Source organism: Triticum aestivum, chromosome 4B (genome assembly GCF_018294505.1).
Source record: "Triticum aestivum cultivar Chinese Spring chromosome 4B, IWGSC CS RefSeq v2.1, whole genome shotgun sequence".
NCBI classification, from domain to species: domain Eukaryota; kingdom Viridiplantae; phylum Streptophyta; class Magnoliopsida; order Poales; family Poaceae; genus Triticum; species Triticum aestivum.
Window position 1 is genome coordinate 430,140,471 of NC_057804.1, and position 20,066 is coordinate 430,160,536.

Sequence of the window (20,066 nt, forward strand, 5' to 3'; positions counted from 1 at the left end):
TGGGTATAGGGAGAAAGATCATAGGACGCCGGAGATGATGCGTGGAGAAAGACTAAGATTTAGTGGTTGGAGAGGGAGATCGCCGGAGAACCTAGGACGCCGGGGGGGAGAGGTGGGTGCGCCATCACCCCTATTTTATCTTATGGTTGACTATTGCCACACATTTCCTTGAAATATTTGCCCATTCCTTGTAAAAAGCATGAGAATGTACTAAATAACATGAGCATGGTTTTCTAGACCGTTCTTGTGCACCTTTTCATGCACCGATTGCTTGAATTTGAATTATGTCCATTAATGCCTAGAAAATGCACATAATCCCATAAATATGGTAAATGAGCCCGGAAAAATGTCAAATTTGAACACGTTGCATTTGAGGCGGTACGTTGATCATTGGGAAAAAACTGAATGACAAAATAGGACGGAAATTTGGATTCCCCTTCAGTTCGATTTATGAAGGGCGTGCATGACGACATAAACCAAACCTTCTCAAATTTTTACCAAGGCATGGTGAGGTCATACCATGGCACCATGCCAGGCGTCATGTTTTTCAAGCATTTATTTGATTTTTCTATAGTTTAAAACCCAACAAACAAACATTTGTGGTTGCTATTGCCACACATTTCATCGAAATATCTGTCCATTCCTTATAAAAGGCATGGGAATTTACTAAATGGCAGGAGCATGGTTTTCCAGGCCATTCTTGTGCACCCTTTCATGCACCGATTGTTTGAACTTGAATTATGTGCATTAATGCCTAGGAAATGCACACAATCCCCTAAATATGGCAAACGAACCCGGAAAAGTGCCAAATTTGAACACGGTCATTTACAGGTTGTATGTTCATCATAGAAAAAAATTCGTGGACAAAGGACAAAGGAAATTTGGATCCCCCTTCAATCTTGGTGATTTCCCCCTTGAAACCATGAAACCTCCTTGGTGATGGTTCGATTTATGAAAGGCGTGCATGACGACATTTTTACCACGGCACGGTGAGGCCATACTATGGCACCACACCAAGCGTCATGTTTTCCAAGCATGTATTTCATTTTTGTATAGTTGTTAACCCAGTAAATGACACGTTTATGGTTGACTATTGCCACACATTTTCGTGAAATATCTGCCCATTCCTTGTAAAAGGCATGAGAATGTACTAAATAGCACGAGCATGGTTTTCCAGACCATTCTTGTGCACCTTTTCATGCACCGATTGTTCGAATTTGAATTATGTGCATAATTAATGCCTAGAAAATGCACATAATCCCCTAAATATGGTAAATGAGTTCAGTAAAATGTCAAATTTGAACACACTGCATTTGAAGCGGTATGCTGATCGTTGAAAAAAAAAACCGAATGACAAACTAGGACGGAAATTTGGATTCCCGTTCAATCTTGGTGATTTCCCTCTCGAAAGCATTGAACTTCCTTGGTGATGGTTCGATTTGTGAAGGGCGTGCATGACGACATAAATCAAACCTTTTTAGCTTTTAACCAGGGCACGGTGAGGCCATACCATGGCACCATGCCAGGCGTCATGGTTTTCAAGCACATATTTCATTGTTCTATAGTTGATAACCCAGTAAATGACACGTTTATGGTTGACTATTGCCACGTATTCCATTAAAATCTCTGCCCACTCCTTGTAAAAGTCTTGAGAAATTACTAAATACCACGAGTATGGTTTTTCCAGACCATTCTTGTGCACCTTTTCGAGCACCAATTGTTTGAATTTAAATTATGTGCATTAATGCCTACAAAATGCACATAATCCCCTAAATATTGTAAATGAACACGAAAAAGTGTCAAATTTGAACACGATGATTAGCAGGGTTTATGTTCAGCGTAGAAAAAAGCTCACGGTTGAAGGATAAAGGAAATTTGGATTCCCATTCAATCTCGGTGATTTACTACCGCACACGATTCATCTCCGTCGCCTTTGCAAACCACGTGTGTTCACTCACACATGCAAAAGGAAAAAAGAAAACCCTCGCCCACTTCGTCCCCACTCACTCGCAGCGGACTCCTCCGCAACTCTGCAACCTAAGCTCGACGGCTGTTTGCGGCGGGCGTAGGTCATACTCCAAACGGCACGGGATTTCACCCCTACCGCTTTCCGCCGCCAATCTGCACCGACATTCTAGACTCTGGTCGACTAGGATTTTTTGCGGGATTGGGCCGGGGATTTTTATCATGGAGAAGGTAATCAACTTAGCAAAATATTCACTCATCTCTTATCGTAGTCCATCTGTCGCTATTAATCAACCGGCGGAAATTGCCGTGGAATCATTTTTGTTCTAGCTGATTCATGGGTGTTCATTCATGTCTCCACAGTGTGAGCACAAATTGGGCAACTGTGGTCATGGCCAGTCAGAAATGAAGTTCTATATCACCATTCCGGATGATTTCAAGGAGCGCTCGGTATGTTCAATCTCAACCTACCACGGTTGGCATGCCCTAAATTGGTGAACATATACCGTCTGTTGCTACATTATCTATATATTTGCATCAAATATTTGTTACATTATCTATTTTTAATTCTATATTTTTGTACTTTGCTTTCATCTATATATTGATCTGTTCTATCAGTTACTCCCATATTTGCATCTTTCTCTATTATTTCAATATATATAATTTACGATCTTAATTTTCATTTCAAGCAGTACATCCCTTGCTTTGCAAGAACAGGAGTAGAAGGAAATCTTGGGCTTTACTTTGTGGATGACTCCTAGGATGTCATATTGACAATGCAACAAGGATTTACAATGATGGTTAGCATAAAACTTGATAAAGATGGTCACTCCTATTTTAATGCGGACCTTTGGAGAAAAATGTCTAAGTGTTATGAACTGAAAGCTGGCAATAAAATTCTAGTGCGTGCACCACAGCCAGGTCGAATTAACATGGGTGTTTACTTCCCCAACGTCATCAGCCGATAAAAGTCTGATCGAGGTTACTGTCCTTTCAACTTGCTCCATGCTGTCATATTACTTAGAAAAATCAGGGTATTTGTTCTAACTAATTGATCACTATTTAAGAAAGCAATTGTGATATCATATTCTGACTCTGTTCCTAGGCAGTAACAAATTCTATTTACCAATTTATGCGCACTATATATTCTTCTGCCATGTTCTGAATAAATAATACCTTTCCACCTTTTAAGCAGGATATGTTGGATGCATAGTGAATGATATGTATGTTACTAAGCATACCAAATTTCACTGGAAGGACTTGAAGCATGTCATAAACTTTGTTGATAATCTGACATAGATAGCACAACGTATGAACGCTGGATTTTGGATGAGATTAATTAGACCTATGGTGCACACACTGAACAAGACCAATTGTGTGCACAAAACACTGGTAAAAAGTCTTATTTTAATGTTGATGCACATAAACTATATATATCTTAAATGATATGTTACAATTGGTTTTTATTCTACATGTCAACAAAAATTGCCCCTATAGCAGTTCCTGGATCGACTTCCTGGCGTGGTCGAATTACACTTGTGCCTACTAATAACGCCAAAGTGATTGCAAGGTACTGCATTTCCCGCAGAAATGGAACAATTCAAATTAACAAGTTCTCACTTCTCGTGGAAATGCATCCATATTGGAAAATCGGAGACACTGTTCTACTCATGCTCTACCAAGGCACAAGAGGGCTCTTCCTTTTCATTGACGAGATGCCGAGTCACCGTGATCAAGCTGCTTCCAGTGGATAGTTGTGGTTGTTGGCCCTCAGCCTCTTAAAATGTGCTAGCTGTTACTATATATGTTAAGTATGTAGATATGGACCATATGGTTGTTGGCCCTTAGCCTCTTAAAATGTGATGGTTGTTATTGTTGGGAAACGTAGCATGCGATCTATCTAGGAGATGCATAGCAACGAGAGGGGGGGAGTGTGTCCACGTACCCTCGTAGACCGAAAGCGGAAGCGTTAGTTTAACGCGGTTGATGTAGTCAAACGTCTTCATGATCCAACCGATCTTAGTACCGAACGTACGACACCTTCGAGTTCAACACACGTTCAGCTCGATGACGTCCCTCGAACTCTTGATCTAGTAGAGGGTCGAGGGAGAGTTCTGTCAGCAAGACAACATGGTGACGGAGATGATGATGTGATCCGCGCAAGGCTTCGCCTAAGCACTACAACGCTATGACCGGAGGAGTAAAATGTGGAGGGGGCACCGCACACGGCTAAGAGAACAATTGATGTGTCTTTTGGGTGCCCCCCGCCCACGTATATAAAGGAGGGGAGGAGGAGGCAGCCGGCTAGGAGGGGGCGCGCCAAGGGGTAGTCCTACTAGGGCTCCTTGTCCTAGTAGGATTTGGCCCCCCTCTTTTCCTTTCTCCACCAGAGGTAAAAGGAAGGAGAGGGAGAGGGAGAGGAAAGGGGAGCCGCACCCCCTCCTCCTTGTCCTATTCAGACTCCCTAGGAGGGGGCGCAAATGATAACCCACAAGTATAGGGGATCGCAACAGTTTTCGAGGGTAGAGTATTCAACCCAAACTTATAGATTCGACACAAGGGGAGCCAAAGAATATCTGAAGGTATTAGCAGCTGAGTTGTCAATTCACCACACCTGGAGATTAATTATCTACAGCAAGTAATCAGTAGCAAAGTAATATGATAGTTTTGATAATAGTAGCAACAATAATGGTAACGGTAACAGTGATAGCAGTAATTTTGTAGCAAGTGTAACAATGATGATAGCAGTAGTAACTTAGCAAGAACAATATAAGGTAAATTCGTAGGCATTGGATCGGTGACTTGTTGGATGGTATTCATCATGAGACAGTTATAAACCTAGGGCGATACGACACTAGCTCCAGTTTGTCAATATAATGTAGGCATGTATTCCGTAAATAGTCATACGTTCTTATGGAAATAACTTGCATGACATCTTTTGTTCTACCCTCCCGTGGCAGCGGGCTCCATATTGGAAACTAAGGGATATTAAGGCCTCCTTTTAATAGAGAACAGGAACAAAGCATTAATACATACTGAATACATGAACTCCTCAAACTACGGTCATCACCGGAAGTGGTCCCGACTATTGTCACTCCGGGGTTGCCAGATCATAACACGTAGTAGGTGACTATAACTTGCAAGATCAGATCTAAAACATGTATATAATGCTGATAACATAAATGGTTCAGATCTGAGTTCATGGCACCCGGGCCCAAAGTGACAAGCATTAAGCATGGCAAAGTCATAGCAACATCAATCTAAGAACATAGTGGATACTAGGGATCAAGCCCTAACAAAACTAACTCGATTACATGATGAATATCATCCAACTCCTCACCGACCAGTGAGCCTACAAAGGAATTACTCACTCCCGGTGGGGAGCATCATGGAATTGGCGATGGAGAAGGGTTGGTGATGACCAAGAATGAAGATACCCCTCTCCGGAGCCCCAAACGGACTCCACACCTGGCCTCCTGACGAAGAACAGGAGGCGACGGCGGCTCTATCTCGTGGATTGCGATAATTCTTTCTGCCTGATTTTTTTCTGGAAAAATAGGATTTCATAACGTCGGTTTGAGGGTCTGCGGGGCCACCAGGTGGGGACAACCCACCTTGGCACACCAGGAGAGGGGGTGGCCCCTGGTGTGTTGTGCCCACCCAGGTGCCCCTCTCCGGCAGGTCTTGGCTCCAGAAATTCTTATTTATTATATAAAAATTCCTCGCAAAGTTTCGTTCCATTCCGAGAACTTTTATTTCTGCACAAAAACAACACCATGGTAGTTCTGCTGAAAACATCGTCAGTCCGGGGTTAGTTTCATTCAAATCATGCAATTAGAGTCCAAAATAAAGAGGAAAAGCATTAGGAAAAGTAGATACGTTGGAGACATATCAACTTCCCCAAGCCTGAAACCTTTGCTTGTCCTCAAGAAATTCAGTTGATAAACTGAAAGTTAAAAAGAAAAACTTTTATGAACTCTTTTGCTCTTGTTTGCATAAATAAGCTTAAACATCACGCAAGTTTTTAGCCACATTATAACTAACCATGCCGACAATAACTCTTAAAGATTATATTAACTCATACCAATGACATAATCAGCTAGCGAGCAATAATAAGGTATCTCAAACGGAAACATGTTGTCAAAACAACCATGATATAATATGAAATAGTGGTATCTTGCTAGCCCTTTCTGAGATCGCAAAACATAAACGCAAAGCACCTCCAAAGTTCAAGTAGCGACTAAACACTGTAATTCATGGTAGAAAATATCCAGTCATGATGCACCCAACAGGGAGTGACAGCTGTGCTCTCAGGTTCTAGTGCTTGTTTTAGAAGGTGATGACACAATATAAAAGTAAATAGATAGTCCCTTTGCAGAGGGAAGCAACAATTTGCAAAGGTGCCAGAGCTCAAGTTTTAAAACAGAGGTAAATGATATTTTGAGACATGCGCCCTTCTCATTTACTTCACGACCACCAGTTATCAACATCTTCCATGCTAAACACGCTAGTGGTGGTTCCTAAGCGATAAAAGTAAAGGTTTACTCCCCCTCCACCAACAATCACATTCCACGGCTTGTCCGAAACAACGGGTGATGTCCAAACCAACAATTGTCTTGGGGGAGTTCTGTTTAATTATTTGCATTTTTGAATTCGGTACTGGGAATCCCTAATATCGTCCTTTTCTCGTGCGATGGCGAGTGAATAAACACTCGACCTAAGAATAACCCTCTTAGCATGGAAGATACCGACCACCTCCTGTGGTTCCATGAATGATCCACACACACAAAAAGGATATTAATTTAGAAGTTTTTAGAGGTGGCACATGCAAATTTACTTAGGACGGCAGGGTGATACCGCATATAGGTAGGTATGGTGGCCTCATCTGGAATAACTTTTGGGTTCAAGGTTTTTGATGTACAAGAAGAATTCCCACTTAGTACAAGCGAAGACTAGCAATTAGATTGAGAAGCGGCCAACTAGAGAGCAACAACGGCCATAAACATGAATTATTTGTAAGTAACATTGGACACTAGCATGAGTAGGATATGAACACCATGAACATAAATTTCATAGAGGCTACGTTGGTTTTGATTCAACTACATGCATGACCATGTGCCAAGTCAAGCCACTCGAACATTCATAAGAGGATACCATATCATCATACTACATCACAATCATTTTAACGCAATGTTGATATCCAAGATAAATCATTATCCACACCCAGCTACTTATGCATGGCATGAGAAACTATAATATCTAATTGTGATTGCAAACATGTTTAATCATAATGGGCTGAATCATGGATACTAGGTTAAACATATTTACACAAATAGAACAAGTCGAGTTCATACCAGTTTCTCTCTGCCACGGCCAGTTCATCGAATGTTGTCATTATTGCCTTTCACTTGCACGACCGAATGATGTGAATGTAATAATAGTGCAAGAGTGCCATGGACTAAGCTGGAATCTGCAAACATTTTATTCAACAGGAGAAGACAAGGTAAAATGGGCTCTTTATTAGTTCAACAATTATTCATATGAGAGCCACTCAACATTTTCATCGTGGTCTTCTCCTCGGTACAAATCGAATAAAAATAAAAGATATACAGAGAAACACACTGAAATATTTTTGGAGTTTTTGGTTTTCTTGAACAAGCAAATAAAAAGGGAAAAGCGGAAATGAGAAAAACTATTTACACGGGAAAGCTCCCAACAAGCAAAAGAATAACAAGGAAATCTTTTTTGGTTTTCTTTTTAATATTACTACTAAGCATGCATAGAAAGTAAACTAGCTACAACTAATTTTTTTTGTTTTTTCTAAGGTTTTTCAAACACACAAGAAGAAAGCAAGAAAATAAATCTAAGCATGGATGATATAATGAAAAAGTGTGAACACCAACAAATGCAATAAGTGAACATGAATGTAATGTCAGTGAGAACACGTAGTCACCCAATCTTAGGCTTTTGGCCTATCTTGGTAGTCGATCAGTAGCCTGGATGGTAATAGGGGTACTGAGGAGAGAGCATCCACTCATCCCACTGCTGAGGTTCCTCTGCTGCCTCTGCGGTAGCCTGAGCGTTCCGGTAGGCGATGATGTCCGCATGCATAATCCTATATCCACCCCTGGCAATAGAATCAAACAATGCAGGAGCAGGCAACGGAAAAATATCACGAGTCTCAATGCTAAAAACCAGGTTGTAAGGGATTGGAATGTCAGGAGAATTTTTATCAGTGAAATGGTGGTGATCAATGGCTGTGCAGTCTAGATAAACCTTAGTTAGAGGGTAATCTTGATGGCATATCTCAACATTAAAGTGAGCCGCCAAACGAGTAGCATAAATCCCACCATGTATTTTACCCTTGGATTTATTAATGTGGAGGCGACGAGCCACAATAGCCCCCAAGCTATAAGTGTTGTCACCCTCCAGTGCACGACGTAAAACAACAAGGTCCCGTGAACTAATTGCACCCACCTTCTCTCTAGAAAGCAAGCATTTTGTAATGAAAATAGCAAAGTAATGAACAACAGGAAAATGCAAGCCAGTTGCAGTGATAGCTGACACCCCTCTCTCATCTCCCACTATCAAAGTGCGATAAAACGTCTCAAACTCCGCCGGCCTAGGCTCGGCTAAGCTCCCATTAGAAGGGATCATGCATATGTCACAAAATCTAGTAAGTGGTATCTGATGGTTTTCAACATATAAATCAAAGCTCACTTTAGGAGGATTATTCCTAGGCAGGAAAGTAAAACTTTGAACAAAGATGTTTGTGAGGATTTGATCCTGTTCACACTCATCTGCAATGAAGTCGGTGAGGCCGGCATTAGCAGCATATTGTGTGAACTCCTGAAGAATTCCAGCCTCTTCCCGGAACGGGGTGTGCGGCCATTCACACGGCGTACTTCTGCCAACCTCCAAGGATGGAGATCACTATCAGAGGACTCCCCAATAACACCCTTGGAGTTCTTCTTAGAATCAAACTTCCTAAAGATATTCATCTTTTTCCTATGAACAAAAATTCCAAAAATTTTAGTCCACAAATTTTTCCAACAGAACTTCACTAAATTGATAGCAACTACTCATAGGGATGCATAGAGGCCATAACAAGCATTCAAACTACTTAGAACTCTAAGAATTCAACATGCAAGCTCATCTACAACAACACCAAGAGTAGCTAATTATTCAAAATATAAACCACTAAAACAAAAACTAATTGGACAAACGGTGGATTCACATACCAAGCAACAATCCCCCGAAACAATTTCGGAAACGGAGCTTCGAGCAAAGAGATCAAAATCCGCGGGTTTGAGAGCAAGAACACGGGAGAGAGAGCAATGGAGATTTTTTTCTGGAGGTAAGTGATGATGTGGTATGAAGAGATAAGTGAGGGGGCCCACGTGGGGACCACAACCCACCAGGGTGCGTCGGGGTGTGTTGGCACGCCCAGGTGGGTTGTGCCCACCTGGTGCACCTCCCTCTAATATTATTTGCACCAGAAATTCTGAAATATTCAGAAAAAATTGCATTAAATTTTCAGGGCATTTTGAGAACTTTTATTTTTGGGTCATTTTCTATTGCAGGGGAAATTCAGAAAACAGGCAAAACATGGAATTTTATTTATTTAACTAAAAAACAGAAAACAAAAGGTAGGGACAGAAGGTGGTTCTTACTAAATTCATCAACTTCATACCTCTAAAAAATGATCCATTAATAATGTTGATTAGGTCTTATTAACAACCACTTTCGATTAGCATGAAACCAAAGAACTTTCATAAATTACTAAGTTACTTCAATGGGGATGTGAATGTCCCCAGCAATAAGCATTTCATATTTCTTTTTGACGGTAGGTAGAGGTATTTGAAAACTTCCAATAGTGATTGTCGGAGATTTTTCAATAACATTAATACCATTCACTTGGAATTGTTTCTTCGGAAAGTGCACCGTATGCTCATTACCATTGATATGAAAAGTGACCTTGCTTTTATTGCGATCAATAATAGCCCCTGCAGTATTCAAGAAGGTTCTACCAAGGATAATCGACATGTAGTCGTCCTCGGGCATCTCAAGTATAACAAAGTCAGTCAAAATAGTAACATTACATTCATTTTGATGAGATGTATGTTGTCTTTCCTCTAGTGGTGTTATGTGAACGTCGACTACATGACACTTCACCATTGTTTGGTCCTAGAGGAAGGCATTGGGAAGTAATAAGTAGATGATGGGTTGCTAGAGTGATAGAAGCTTAAACCCTAGTTTATGAGTTGCTTCGTAAGGGGCAGATTTGGATCCATATGTTTCATCCTATGGTTAGGTTTACCTTAATACTTCTTTTGTAGTTGCGGATGCTTGCAATAGGGGTTAATCATAAGTTGGATGCTTGTCCAAGAAAGGGCGGTACCCAAGCACCGGTCCACCCACATATCAAATTATAAAGTAACGAGCACGAATCATATGAGCATGATGAAAACTAGCTTGACGATAATTCCCATGTGTCCTTGGGAGCGCTTTTCTCTATATAAGAGTTTGTCCGGGCTTGTCCTTTGCTACAAAAAGGATTGGGCCACCTTGCTGCACCTTATTCACTTTTCTTACTTGTTACCCGTTACGAATTACCTAATCACAAAACTATCTGTTACCGATAATTTCAGTGCTTGCAGAGAATACGTTACTGAAAACCGCTTGTCATTTCCTTCTGCTCCTTGTTGGGTTCGACACTCTTACTTATTGAAAGGACTATGATAGATCCCCTACACTTGTGGGTCATCAATCCTCATAGATACCGATAGGTATGGAAGTTGATTTGTCAGCCATTTGCAAAGATATTTCAGTAGGTGTGAGTTTATTCAAATCAAGTCTTTTATATAAAGAGAAAGGCATAACACTAACACCACCTCCTAAATCACACAAAGCAGTTTTCACATAATTCTTTTTGATGGACCAAGGTATAGTTGGTTTTCCCGGATCTCCAAGTTTTTTAGGTATTCCATCTTTAAAAGTATAATTAGCAAGCATAGTGGAGATTTCAACTTTTGGTATTTTTCTCTTATTAGTGATGATGTCTTTCATATACTTTGCATAAGGAGGCACTTTCAATATATTAGTCAAATGAGTATGCAAAAATACTGGCCTCAGCATTTCAGCAAAGCATTCAAATTCTTCATCATATTTCTTTTTAGTTGAATTAGGTGGAAAAGGCATAGGTTTTTGAACCCACAGTTCTCTTTCTTTACCGTGCTTTCGAGCAATGAAGTCTCTTTTGTCATATCTTTTATTCTTAGGTTGTGGGTTATCAAGATCAACAGGTGGTTCTGTCTCAACATCATTATCTGGTTCTTTTTCATTTGGTTGAGAGTCTTCATGAACCTCATCATTATCATTTTCATTATCACTAGGTGAGTTTTCATTACCTAATTGAGTTTCAGCATCAGAGATAGAAGTTTCATTATCATTATCACGAGGTTTTTCTATTTCAGGTTCACTAGAAGCATGCAAAGTCCTATCATTTTTCTTTTTCTTTTTCTTTCTAGAAGGACTAGGTGCATCAGAGTTAACTCTTTGTGAATCTTGTTCTATTCATTTTGGGTGTCCCTCAGGAGAAAGTAGTTCCTCGGTCATTTTACCTCCTCTAGTTGCAACTCTAACAGCAAAATCATGTTTATTATCATTATTTCATCAAGTAATTCTCTTTGTGATTTAGCAACTTGTTCTAACTGGGTTTGTACCATAGAAGCATGCTTTCCAAAACCTCTAACATCATTTGAGATTCTAAATAATAAGTCACTCAAGCGAGCAATAATATCAGAATTATATTTCAATTGTTTCATAACATTTGCATTGAAGTGATCTTGCTTTCTAATGTAGTTTTTAAACTCATAAAGGCATTGGCTAGGGTGCATATTGTGAGGATTGTAATTAGCATTGAACTTCATTAGAGAATTTACCTCTACCACCTTAGGCATTGGTGGTGTATCAAACCCATGTATTTCTTCAATAGGAGGTAAATTTTTAACATCCTCAGCTTTAATACCCTTTTCCTTCATAGATTTCTTTGCCTCTTGCATATCTTCAGGACTGAGATATAATATACCCCTCTTCTTCGGAGTGGGTTTAGGCGGTGGTTCAAGAATAGTCCAATCATAATAATTTTTCAATATATTATTCAATAATTCTTCAGCTTGCCCAACAGTTCGTTCCCTGAAAACACAACCAGCACAACTATCTAGGAAGTCCCTAGAAGCATCAGTTAGTCCATTATAGAAGATATCAAGTATTTTATTTTTCTTAAGAGGATGATCAGGCAAAGCATTAAGTAACTGGCAAAGCCTCCCCCAAGCTTGTGGGAGACTCTCTTCTTTAGTTTGCACAAAGTTAAATATTTCTTGTAAGGCAGCTTGTTTCTTATGAGCAGGAAAATATTTTTCAGAGAAGTAATAGATCATATCCTGGGGACTAGGCACACAACCAGGAGCAAGAGTATTGTACCAAGCTTTAGCATCCCTTTAATGAGAACGAAAATAATTTGAGAATAAAGTAATAATGAGTTTTCTCATCATGAGTAAAAAGGGTGGCTATGTCATTCAACTTAGTAGTATGTGCCACAACAGTTTCAGTTTCATAACCATGGAAAGGATCAGATTCAACCAAAGTAATTAACTCTGGGTTGACAAAGAATTCATAATACTTATCATCAATAAAGATAGGTGAAGTAGCAAACTTAGGACCATATTTCATTCTAGCATTTAGAGATTTTTCTTTATACTTGCATAATAATTTCTCTAGATCATCTCTATCCTTACAAGGAAGAATATCTCTAGTTGTCTCCTCATTCATAACATAACCTTCCGATACCTTAGGCAATTCATATCTAGGAAGGCTAGTTCTAGCAGGTGTTTCAGGAGTTTCAGTTTCAAGCTCATCATCAGATTCAACAACATCATGTTGTATCACTCTTGCAATTTGTTCATCAAGAAATTCACCCAGTGGCACATCATCACTAAGCAAGGTACTAGCATCATCATAAGAATTATCCATAGCAGAAGTAGCATCATCAATAACTTGCGACATATCAGAATTGATAGCATGTGGTGGTGTTGCAAGTTTACTTATAATAGAAGGTGAATCTAAAGAAGAACTGGATGGCAGTTCCTTACCTCCCCTCGTCTTTAGGGAAATATCTCAGTCTTAGCACTACTACAAGATGCTGCTAACGCGACACTACGATCAGAGACCCTTCGACGGAACTGTGTGCGATGCAATAATCGCAAACGGTGGTGTAAAAACACGTCAAAAAAGGTGCAAAACATTTGCGATGGAGGATGCATCAAACAATGTTCAGAATTAGCTGCGTGTGCGATGCAGAGCATACGGTTCAGTTCAATTAACTATTTGCAATGAGGAGGAACAAAAGAAACGGGCAGCCAGATGGAGGTGTGTGAGATATACAACATACGGTTCACTCGGATGAACTGTTTGTGATTAGGCAACACAAAAGAAACGGTTATCCAGATCAAGGTGTGTGCTATATACAGCATGCGGTTAACTCAGATGAAGTGTTTGTGTTGAGACAAGAAAACAGAAATGGTTCAATATAACAAGATGTGTGTGATACGCGGCAAACAGGTCTGTAATCAGAAATGTGTGCGAAGACCGATAATAACACAGGCGGTTGCTGCTAATAAGACGTATGTGTTGTGCGATGGGATTGCATACAGAACAACAACATTATATACACACTTATAAGGACATGGTTGCATAACCAAATTAAACATCCACTTACATAGGTGGCTACTACAACCATGGCATTTGCACACACCAAAGTAAACTATTACATGCATAATTACATAGGTGGCTACTACACACATGACATTTCCACACACCAATAAAGTAAACTATATATTACATGCATGATGAACTAGCATAAACGATCATCTGATCATCATGTACTTCTTGTGACGCTTGCTCTTCTTGTGGCTTGATCCGGGCTCGTCAATTTGGGTAACGAGGCACTTCCTCATGTTAACGATCCGCCTGTGCATCTTGTACCATGTGAACACGCTCTTGGCCACGAACCTGAGGTGAGGCTCATCTAGTTGCCTCATCCAGGCCATGTGCCAGGATATGAGACTTGTTCTCTGGGCATCCTGCTTCATCTTTTCATAGTAGGGGTCGATGATGGCCAAGGCAAGTTCGACTAGGGGGTCCTTCTTCGTGCTGCCGCAGACCATGTAGTGGTCACGAATTTCGACAAGGTTCTTGTAGGCCAAGCACGTAACACTGAGCGCTTTTACATCATATTTGGTTTCCACCGTGGCGAACTTGTAGTCGGTGCTGTTGACAAACCTGTTGAAACGGTCGCAAGGCTCGGTGGCCATGCAGTAGTGGTAGATGAGGACATGATGGCGCACGCAAGACTGGGTGATGGCAACCTTCTGATCTACGCCGGGACGATCGGCGGTGTACTGGAGGTCGGTGCCGACCACCTTGTACTTGTCTCGAGCAAGCAACTGCTCAACGCTGTTGATGTAGCTCTCCACCACGACCGGGTCGATGGTGTACACCACCGAGAGAGATCCGCCTCTCTCGCGTGTGTTGGGGGAAATGACACCGATGGGACCACAAGGATCCCTTCTACGGTTGGCGGGGCATGGAGCTGTGCAAAGAGCAGGTCTAGTGATCAGCACGAGGGGATTTTACCCAGGTTTAGGCCGTAGAGATGCGTAATACCCTAGTCCTGCTTTGGTGTATATTTAGTGTTCTTGAGCTCTTGAACAAGCTGCGGTGCATGCCTAGCCCAAAAAGTCTGAATCCTCCCCCAGTACGCCTCGAGCCTCCTTTTATATGTCAAAGGGGTTGCCACCGGGGCACACAAGAGGTGGAAAGTATCTACAGTATACAAGCTTATCGCCTGACATTATAGGACAAACACTTTTAATGCGCCGCTTACGTGTCCTCTCGCTTTATCGGGGATGGCAATAGAGCTCATACCATCCGTCGCTGCCTCGCCTTGCTTCAACACGCGTCCAGGCCGACAAGGCATGTAGTGCCATGCAGGCTGGCAGGTTGCTGTGCTTCTGCGGTGTCAGGTCTTCACGAAGATCTGCATGCCACCATGCAGGTGCTTGACTCGTTGGTCTAGAAGCCACACGCTACCACGCAGGCACTTGCCTAGTTGATGAGCCAGCCACTGTGCTGGGGCGGTGACAGGGCGGCAAAGCCTTGCTGATACGTTTCCAACATATCTATAATTTTTTATTGTTCCATGCTATTATATTATCTTTTTTGGATGTTTAATGGGCTTTAATATGCCCTTTTATATTATTTTTGGGACTAACCTATTAACCGGAGGCCCAGTGCTAGTTTCTGTTTTTTTGCCTATTTTAGTGTTTTACAAAAAAGTAATATCAAACGGAGTCCAAACGGAATGAAACCTTCGCGAGGATCTTTCTTGGACCCAAAGCAATCCGGAAGACTTGGAGTTGAAGTCTAGGACTCTATGAGGAAGCCACGAGGAAGGAGGGCATTCCTAGGGGGGTAGGCACACCCCCCACCCTCGTGGCCCCCTCGTAGCTCCACCGACGTACTTCTTTCGCCTATATATACTCTTACACACTAGAAATATCAGGGGGAGCCATGAAACCACTTTTTCACCGCCGCAACATTTTATACCCATGAGATCCCATCTTGGGGACTTTTCTGGTGATCTACCAGAGGGGAATCGATCATGGAGGGATTCTACGTCAACACCATTGCCTCTCCGATGAAGCGTGAGTAGTTTACCACAGACCTTTGGGTCCATAGGTATTAGCTAGATGGTTTCTTCTCTCTCTTTTATTCTCAATACAAAGTTCTCCTCGATGTTATTGGAGATCTATTCGATGTAATACTCTTTTGCGTTGTGTTTGCCAAGATCTGATGAATTTTGGATTTATGAACTTGATTATCTATGAATATTATTTTGTTCTCCTCTGAATTCTTATATGCATGATTTGATATCTTTGCAAGTCTCTTTGAATTATCGGTTTAGTTTGGCCTACTAGATTAATCTTTCTTGCAACGGGAGAAGTGCTTAGCTTTGGGTTCAATCTTGCGGTGTACTTTCCCAGTGACAGTAGGGGCAACAAGGCATGTATTGTATTGTTGCCATCGAGGATAAAAAGATGGGGTTTATATCATATTGCTTGAGTTTATCCCTCTACATCATGTCATCTTGCTTAATGCATTACTCTGTTCTTATGAACTTAATACTCTAGATGCATGCTGGATAGCGGTTAATGTGTGGAGTAATAATAGTAGATGCAGAATCTTTTTGGTCTACTTGACACGGACGTGATGCCTATGTTCATGATCATTGCCTTAGATGTCTTCATAATTATGCACTTTTCTATCAATTTTTCGGCAGTAATTTGTTCACCCACCGTAATACATGCTATCTTGAGAGAAGCCACTAGTGAAACCTATGCCCCCAGGTCTCTTTACTATCATATTACATCTCTTTTATTTACATTGCATCTCGTTTACTATTTTGCAATCTTTACTTTCCAATCTATATAACAAAAATACCAAAAATATTTAGTTTACTATCTTTATTAGATCTCACTTTTGCGAGTGACCGTGAAGGGATTGACAACCCCTTTATCACGTTGGTTGCAAGGTTCTTGATCGTTTGTGCAGGTACTAGGTGACTTGTGTGTCATCTCCTACTGGATTGATACCTTGGTTTTCAAAACTGAGGGAAATACTTAAGCTACTTTGCTGCATCACCCTTTCCTCTTCAAGGGAAAACCAACGCATGCTCAAGAGGTAGCACTTGTCGTGATCTTGCTGAAGCCCCTGGCAAGGGTCTGCCGAGGCCTTGTGGGCGCCCTCGGCAAGGATCTTGCCGGGGCCTCATGGCATCCTCGGCAGGGATCTTGCTAGCATCTTGTCTTGTGGTTCTTATATAGGCTTTGCAGGCTTTTGGTCTTGAAAAAGATCTGCATGCCATTATGTAGGCGCTCCCGAGCCTTGTTCTTGGTGTTATCGATCGTGTCAGTACTCTCAAGCTCAAGGGTAGCGGCCTTGCTTGTGTTGGGCAAGTTGCCCCAGCAAGGCTCTTGCTGGGGCTACGCGGGCCGTCCTGACAAGTGCCTTGCCGGGGGAAGCCCATCTTGCCTCTTTGCTCTTCATGCCTCTGGCTTGTGTGCTTGTCTTGGCACTCTCATACTTTTCCTTCCTCTGCTCCGCCAAGCAAGGCCGCAGGTGCGGCTACGACTGCCCGTGCACAAGTAAAGGGGTATAGAAGGGCCCCAACTTTTGTACACCGACAGGAGCCCCTGGGCTTGGACCACACAGAAGTGTGAAACATTGTTGGGCTAGGCCCATAACAGTGCGCGGGCACGCGTATCAGAGTCTTAATCACGGTAATTTTTTCTTCCGTCGTGTTTTGCCAGTTGCGCTTCCCCACGACCTGCATTGAGTGCGTGACGTGGGGGGCATGCGTGGAACAGTCGCAGCACAATTGCGTCACCTCGCGGTAAATAGTAAAGAGGCGGCCCACGCCTTCCCCATAAAAAGAGGAAACCGCAGGGGCGCTGCTCATTTACTCTCCGTGCCTTTTCCAATCTTGGAACCGCCGTTCCCCTCTTCTTCTTCAAGCACAAATCCGAGCTTTCGCCCCTGCTTGCCGCCGCCGCCGCGCCCCCATTGCTCTTGATTCTTCATCTCTTCTCAGCCGCCATGGCACCCAAGACAAGCAAGGGCAAGGGAGCGGCCAAGGACGCTGAGGGGAAGGAGGCGCCGGAGAGCGAGTTAGTGGAGCTACGAATGCAACGCGCCCTCTTCCTCTTCACTGAGGGAGTCCTGGATTAGGGGGTATCCGAACAGTCGGACTATATGCTTTGGCCGGACTGTTGGACCGTGAAGATACAAGACTCAAGACCCCATCCTATGTCCGGATGGACTCTCCTTTGCGTGGAAGACAAGCTTGGCGATCTGGATAATATATTTCCTTCTTTGTAACCGACTCCGTGTAAACCCTAGCCCCCTCCGGTGTCTATATAAACCGGAGGGTTTAGTCCTCAGGGGGACGATCACAATCATAATCATCATAGGCTAGCTTCTAGGGTTTAGCCTCTACGATCTTGTGGTAGATCAACTCTTGTAACACCCATATCATCAATATCAATCAAGCAGGAAGTATGGTTTTACATCCATCGAGAGGGCCCGAACCTGGGTAAACACTATGTCCCTTGCCTCATGTTACCATTAGCCTAAGACGCACAGATCAGGACCCCCTACCCGAGATCCGCCGGTTTTGACACCGACATTAGTGCTTTCATTGAGAGTTCCTCGGTGTCGTCGCTGCAAGGCTCGATGTCCCATCTTGTTGTCAAGGACAATGTCAACTCTAGGGGAGCGCTGGCTGCAGGCCAAACTCTCTGACTAGGCGGCTTCATCATGGCCGCCCAATCGGCTCTCGCGCCGACAATGACCTCTTGGGTCATCACGAATAGACTCCACGTCAATTTGGAACTCGCCAAACAGATGGATCGGATGGAGCTCTCCTCCCTTAATGAGCTCTTGGATCGCATTGCCGCTTGGGGAGATGCCACAGACTATGACCGGATTGGGCTTAAACCCGACCAAAGGGATATTAAATCCCCGCCGGTCACCCACGAGATAGCGGTAGTGGAGGAGCCACATACAAATTACCCTCTATTTTGAGGACGAATTATGTCTGAATCACCGAGCTCCCTTAGCAGGGAAGACATGACCCAGACCCCGGACTTAGAATCGGGTATTGGGCCAGAAAAATTGGGCAGCACCCCGGATCCCGAGCTGTCAAGCCCGGAAGCTCGCCTGCCCCAGGGTGTTAGATCGGATCAGAATCCAGATTCAGCTACACCCACCCACCCGGACTTAAACCGTCTCTCCCAGATTAGTCAAGAGCCCCAAGAGACAGTACATCGCTACTGTGCCAGATTCCTCCTTGTGCTAAACAAGGTCAAGGACTGTTGTGAGGTGGACGCAGTCTCACTTTTCTGCAAAAACTGCACGAACAAAGGAATGCTTAATGCTATAAGTCGATGTGACATAGTACACTTTGCTGACTTGGCAACCATAGTACAGAAGTACTGTGCGATGGAAAGCGCCTGGAAAACCCAAACATAATTTCGGGATAGTCCGGCTCTCACTAAAACCTTTGTCCGAGCTAAATGGGCGAACTCCCATAAGTCAGCCGATCCAATCCCCAAGAAACCAAAGCCCACCCCAGGGCGTGGAACCGTATTGGAAGAATGGCTCAATGGGCCATGTAAACTCCACAGCACGCCGGACACTACACCAACACATAGCCTTAGAGCATGTTGGATACTCCGGCAGGTAGCAAAAAGTGGCGAGGATCTTCTCGTAAGCCTTAAAGAAGAACAACATCCCACCAAAGAAAGCAATATGGTATTAACAGTCTTTGAGACTTTCGCCTCAAACAATAGGCGCAAGTGAGCTCATCGAAGCTCCGCTGAAGTTTGCCACGTGGCACAAATAAATCCGTGGAACGACGCTGCTATAACTTTCAGTGCCAGTGATGAACCTCAATTCCAAACAGTCCGGGCACCAGCCTCTTTGGTCCTTAGCCCAATCGTGGACGGCTTTCGGCTCACTAAAGTACTCATGGACGGCGGAAGCGGATTAAACTTGATCTACGAAGAAACACTCAACAAGATGGAAATTGATAAAAACCGCATTGAGAAAAGCGGCACAACCTTCAGGGGAATCATCCCTAGTCGGGAAGCATGGTGTGCGGGAAAAATCACACTCGATGTGGTATTCGGCACTCCGGAGAATTATAGGTCCGAATAAATCACATTCCAAGTGGCTCCTTTCAGCAGCGGATACCAAGCCCTTTTAGGGCGGGACGCGTTTACAAGCTTTCAGGCTATACCCCATTACGGGTACATGAAGCTTAAAATACCCGGACCCAATGGAATCATCACTCTAGCCAGTGATCCAGACGACGCACTTCGCGCCGAAAACAAAACTGCAGCACTAGCCCTGGAAGCATTATCCGAAGCCCTAGCAGCCTAAGAACTAACGACGCTGCGTGCCACCATGGACAGGTCCAT